We start from the raw sequence: 6,259 nt of genomic DNA on the forward strand, positions 1-6,259 counted from the left end.
ATAACATTTGAACTGAAAGAGAGAGACGACACGCGACACGGAGTGGCAAAATTCCAACCCAGAGAGTATTGGCCCCAAATTCTTTATATTGCATCAACACAGTACAAGCCGGTATTCGAGACTCTGCACCTTCTCCAGGAAGCATGCCAGAGAATGAGCCCATGGCCTCACATTTAAAGGCCCTAGGCCCCAAAAGCAGTTTACAGTAAAAAGCCTTCAAACTCAAAAGCATATGGTCCAAAAGCAATGCCCAAAAACTGCCAACGTAAATCACGGAAATCCGTACAACTTCCACGTCAGCAGTCAACGCAAAACGCGGAAATCCGTACAGTTTGCCACGTCGTTAGTCAGCGGAAAATCCGGAGTGTCCGTACAACTGCCACGTCATCAATTTTGGCGCAAGTCTTGCTGTGTGTGTGTTTGTGGGTCCTGCTTTATTATTAATTCCTTTATGTCAGTGGGGCCCCATCGGACGAGGTTCCCATAAGTTGGTAGGACTTCTTCTTTTGTTACTTGTTCTTCTTAGGGTTTAGGCCCCTCGGCTGGGATCTGCAAGTTGGCTCCATTCTTCAGGGCTTTGACACGTCAGCAGTTTGTGACCAATACTTCAAATGGCGCCTTCCCCGTGTGTTGTTGTAGGCAAACTCCACCAAGCTCAAAAACTTTTCCCATTAAGTCTTGTGATCTGAAAAATAAGACTTTAATAGTTCAAAACCATTGAATTGCTATCTCAAATTGCCCATCTGTCTTCGGTGGAATGAGGACGAGAATTGCAACCACGTGCCAATGTTCTCTCAGATTGCCCTCCAAAACTGGGGATCTCAGTCCAAAGCAATAAAGAACTCATGCATGCCATATATTCGGAAAATTTGTGAGACAAACAACTTTGCCAAATGATCGGGCTTAACTGTCTTCTTTATCGGAATGAAGTGGACTTGTTTATTGAATCTGTCGATGACCGTTCAAATGCCATCATGCCCACTCTGAGTCTTGGGGATATCAAAGATGAAATACATCGCAATGCTTTTCCAGGGGCGGGTGGGAATGGGTAAAGGCTGTAGTAATCCTTGTGCCTTATGCCTGTCAAATGTGACCTAGCATACTAAACAACCGTGAACAAAGTTGTCCGCATCCTTCTTGAGTCTCAGTCAAAAGAAATAACGCTCCACCGCCTCAAGGTGGTGTTGATGCCGCGGTGACCCATAAATGGTGGACAGTGGCACTCTGTCAAAACCTTTTGTGTGACACATAACATTGTCTTCCTCATCAAGTAGTCATGTCGTATGGAACTATCTCCCCATTCTGTATTTGAGTAAAAACATCGGTAAAGTCCGGATCGGTGGCGTACTGATCAACCATTGTTAGGTACAACAGAAGTGAATGTTGAACTTTGCTCAAGATGAGTGCTCCGAACTGTGCTCAAGGTTCCTTTTACTTACGGAAGGGAGAGCCTTCCGTTCCTTTAGTGGGAGAGTGCAAATGATCACAAACAAAGTGGATAAACATTGTGAATGAAGGTGTTGAGATTGAGAGATAGAGAGAGAAGAATACGACACCAGAAAAGTTGTCAAACCCTCGGCTCCGAAGGCCCCACTCTCTATGGCAAGAGCGGTCTACTATTGATTGCACAAATCTCTAGAATGCTTTGGACTTGCCGACGATGTCGATGGCGATGAGGACGACGACGAGACGGGCTGAAATCTGAAAACGCTAATGGCTGAAATCTGCAAATCTTTATCTGCTGAATTTTGACTCTATGTCGGTGACGACGGCAACGACGACGATGATGACGCGCTGAAAACGCAGATGCTAAAATCTGCGGTTTCCGGGCTGAAACTGCAAACGCTCGCTGATCTGACCGTGCGGCGAGGATCTGCTACGGGAATGTGAGATCTGCGAGGTTCGGGACTTTTATAGCAGTGTCTTGATGCTGAAAACTGAAAACGCTGATGCTACTTGAGGTTCTGTCGCGATGAATTTGCAAAACTGTGCTGCAAATAAAAAACGCTGGGCTGACCTGAAGCTTGATGCAAAAACGCTAGGCTAATTGTTGGAGTCTGCTACCGCCGGGCATATCTGCAACTGCAAATGCCAGGGTTGAATCTTGATGGAAACGCTAGGTGGTCATTGTTGGGGAGTCTTGCTGAGAAGGTGCCTATTGAAAACTCGGTTCCTGCTGCCTCTTCTGCCTGGATTTGCTAGCGCTAGCTTTTCTTATATAGTATCTGCTCCAAAAACGCTAGTGGTCATTGTTTGGGAGTCTTGCTGAGAAGGTTCCTGTTGAAAACTCGGTTCTTGCTGCCTCTTTTGCCTGGATTTGCTAGCGCTAGCTTTTCTTATATAGTACTTGACTCAAATTGCCCTACCCAATTTCCCAACAAAAGTCACTTAAAAATAATAAGTGAAAATTGGCTAAAATAGGGAAAATAGGTCTATGCACTGTAAAAATGCTCGTGATGGGTTTTGACTGTAATCTGATGGTAATGCTGATGATCATGCTGTGTGCAACCAAAGGTTATGCATCTACTCTAAGTGGTTGGACATGCACGGTCTGCGAACAGACTCACAAAAGTGCCAGAACACTTCCTAAGCGAATTGAACTGAACCCATGTCATGAAGTAGCTTGTCCACATACACATAGGGTTACATGTGCACGTGACAAACATATCCTCGAAGCTTCTATGATGGATTGAGGAAATAGCCAAGACGAGGGGCTTCCAAGGCAATGCATCCACCACTAATTTTTTTTGTCCCTGAACATGGACAATCTGGAAGTGAAATTGTGACAAGATGTTAGCCCACCGCATCTGCTTTTCCGAACGTTGCTTTTGTGACAAGAAATAGCGTAGACTCTGATGATCAGTAAAGACCGTGAAATCGGCTCCGAGTAGAAAATGTCGCCATTATGTAAGAGCATGGATCACTGCCAATAGCTCTTTCTCATAAATCCGTGCTACCAATTCTGGCCTTGAAAACATTCTGCTTTCATAAGCAATCACATGGCCTTCTTGGATCAAGACCGCTCCCAGACTACGACCACAAGCATCACAATAAACTTCGAATGGCTTTTGCAAGTTTGGCAAAGCCAACATTGGTCCAATAGCCAATTTTTCCTTTAAGTATCTGAAAAGCAGTCACCTTTGTCGGTCCCCACGAGAAAGGGACTCCTTTCTGGGTCAATACGTGCAAAGGCGAAGCTACCTCTGCAAACTTCCGAATGAACCGCCGGTAGTAAGAACACAAGCCGAAAAGCTTCTAACTTCATGAACATTCTTCAAGTCATGCCAGTTGTGGATATTCTCAATTTCGACCAGGTCCATTTGTACTCCTGTTGTGAAACTCTCTGAAAATCCCAAAAGTCGTCCTGAAAGCTAACTTGTAGACGTCTCCAAGAGCAATTTAGATATGATGATAACCACTCTTCATATCAATTTGGCAAGTAGATTCTGAAGTCTTTCGAGTATATCATCGATCCTCGTAATGTGGAAATTTGTTCCGGTTCATTTTTTTTTTCGGGGGCTCGGCTAACTCTATAAGGTGGCCAGTTCGGTGGTGTACTACCAGGAATCAATCATGTGATCTTCACGACGTGGAGGAGGCAACTCGCCCTGTACGCCCTCAGAGAAACAGTCAGCCTCTATTGTAGAAAAATCTTGTCATTTCTTTTCGAGGTAAAACATATTTGACTTTCAATCATCATTCAATTCTTTCAAGAAAATCGAGTGAAGAAAACTGGATTTCATCAAGTACAATCTCTTTGCCCTTCATTTGTCAAAGTCGCTTTCTTAGCCCGAAAGTCAACCTCGACGTTGTTCTTGTGGTACCAAGGGATTCCTCAGAGGACATCACGCCCTTCCAAAGGCATGATATAGAAGTCCTCGTGCCATAAACACCCATGAGATTGCAAACGAAGTTTGCCAATGATCGGTGTAATGGCAACATCCCGTCCGAGTGCCACTAGAACTGCCTCCGCTTGTGGCCTGAGCTTGTCGGGCGTAATTCCAAGTCGAGCCGCCAATTCAAGCGAAAAGAAGTTGGCCTTGGCTCCTTCATCAAAGAAAATGAGGGCTTTCTGATCTTTCACTTTGCCCCATGTGCGGCAAAGTTTTGTGCTTTCGTTCATCTGATTCGGTTCGGTTCCCACGCAATGTGGTACCAGTTTTGCTTTCATCTTTCCTTTTCTTCCGCACTCGATGATTGCTATGTAACTCTCAAGTTTATCTTCTGGTGGTCCTTTGGTTCATCTTCTTTCCAAGAGTTCTTGTCCATCTCTTTCTGCGAGTACAGGTTTCGCTTTTTTGCACTCGTGTGTCCTTTCGGCTTTCCTCCCTACCTGAGAGGAGAAGCAATGGCCACATGCCATCTCGAGTAAATCTTATCAATCGGGTAATTCTTCAAGTGTTTCGCAAGTCTTGGGTCTATGGAGTACTTGATCAATCTTTTCACAGATGTGCCAACGTGTAGTATATGTTTGTTTGTACTCCGCTCTGGCAAAATTTTCCACCAAGAATCTGTCCAAATCTTCATTCTTTTCTTCAATTCCCGCGCCGGATTTCAAATTTTCTTTCCCCCCCCCCCCCCCCCCCCCCCCCCCCCCAAAAAGGTGTTATCCTTTGTTAGATTCTGCGAGAGAACTCATGTGTAATTTGGGATTCTTTATGGCTTTATGCCCTGTAAGACAGAGCGATGAAGACGGGAGCGCACCCGATGCGCGATGTATGAAGGGTGGAGTCGCGAATAAGTCCGAGGTCGGCTACGAGGATTCTTTCACAAAAACTACTGTGCTGCAAAAAGAATCGGATCCTCCGTAGAAGAAGAATCTTTCTGTGCTCTGATGCCACTGTAACCGCCTTGGACACCCCAAGCGAGAAATCAATAGCAACACGAACAGAAACTTCATAATCATTAAACTTTAATAGAAAGAGAGAGAGAGAGAGTCGACATGGCTCGGTGGAATTCCGTGCCCAGAGGTATTGGCCCCAAAGACTGGGCGCTCCTTTCGGTATTTCTTTTTATATTGATCTTTGAGTAAAGTACAACTTCCGCGGGTGCTCGCTCTCAGACTTTGTGTCCAGATGCTTTGAGAAGTGAGCCCCTTTGGGTCACTTATAAAGATTACAAGGGGTGCTAAAAGCAAAGCCCCAAAAGCATGTAAATTCGAAAGCAACTTCTCCCAAAAGCTGCCAGTGAAAACATCCAACACAAAAAGCGGAAATCCGTTGAGTTCTACCACTTAGCATGTCAACGCGAATTGCGGAATTCCGTACTGCTGCCATGTGACACTCTGCCACGTCAGCTTGTCCGTACAACCTGTCCACGTCAGCAGAGGCAGCCCACGTCATCAGTTTGTGACACCTATCCTACGGACTAGCCGGTGTCTACCTCAATTGGGCAAGGGTCTTTTTGGGAAGAGAAAGAACCAAGGGAACGTGATAAAATTGTCAAAGGTGCAATGGAAAAATGGTGAATTGGATGAGAAACTCGTTTGCAACCCGATCAAGACACCTTTCCGTGATGGGCAGCCAGTAGATCTCATATCTAGCACGATGAATCTTCTCGCCGTCGAGGTACTAGCACGTACTGCCTACCGAACGGGCACCGGATCTTGGTGAGTGTGAAGCAACACCGCGAAAGTGTGTAGGCCACTGGGAAGAAGAAGCGCTAGAGTAGAAGAGGGAGATCGATGTGCAAAAACGCCAGCAAGTAGGAGATCGATGTGCCTGTAGAAAATGCTAGAGAGAGGATGAGCATAAATTGGAAATGCTAGAGAGAGAAAACTGTGAGTGCGCGTGTGCGGAAGCGTGAGAGAGGGGAGAGAGAGAGACAGTAGACACAAACGCCAGAGATGGGGAAGAGGGGGCGATCAGCCCCCCATGACTACCATGAGTAGAAGACCCAATACAATCAGATGTGTGATCTCTGTGAGATGAGATGTGGAAGTGGGTACCCCCCTGCCCCTATAAATAGGTGCCCAAGGGGAGGTAGGGCAATGCCTGATAAAAATCCCCATGACCGAACAGAAAAATGATATATGGAAATATATGTGGGGGCCCGGACAAAAGTGGGCGGCCGGCCCCAAACTTGGGCGGCCAGACCAAGAGCAACCTAGACTATGGGTGGCCAGCCCGGAGACATACTAGCTGTACAAGTATGCCCTAGACCTGTGAAGCAGCAGAGTGGTGTAAGTCTAACACCCCCTCCTCTCAGCATCTGATGCTAAACAAACTGCGCGAAGTCGAAGATGTGAGGCAAATGATGA

This window comes from Adiantum capillus-veneris, chromosome 5 (assembly GCF_014529385.1).
Source record: "Adiantum capillus-veneris isolate H3 chromosome 5, ASM1452938v2, whole genome shotgun sequence".
Lineage (NCBI taxonomy): Eukaryota > Viridiplantae > Streptophyta > Polypodiopsida > Polypodiales > Pteridaceae > Adiantum > Adiantum capillus-veneris.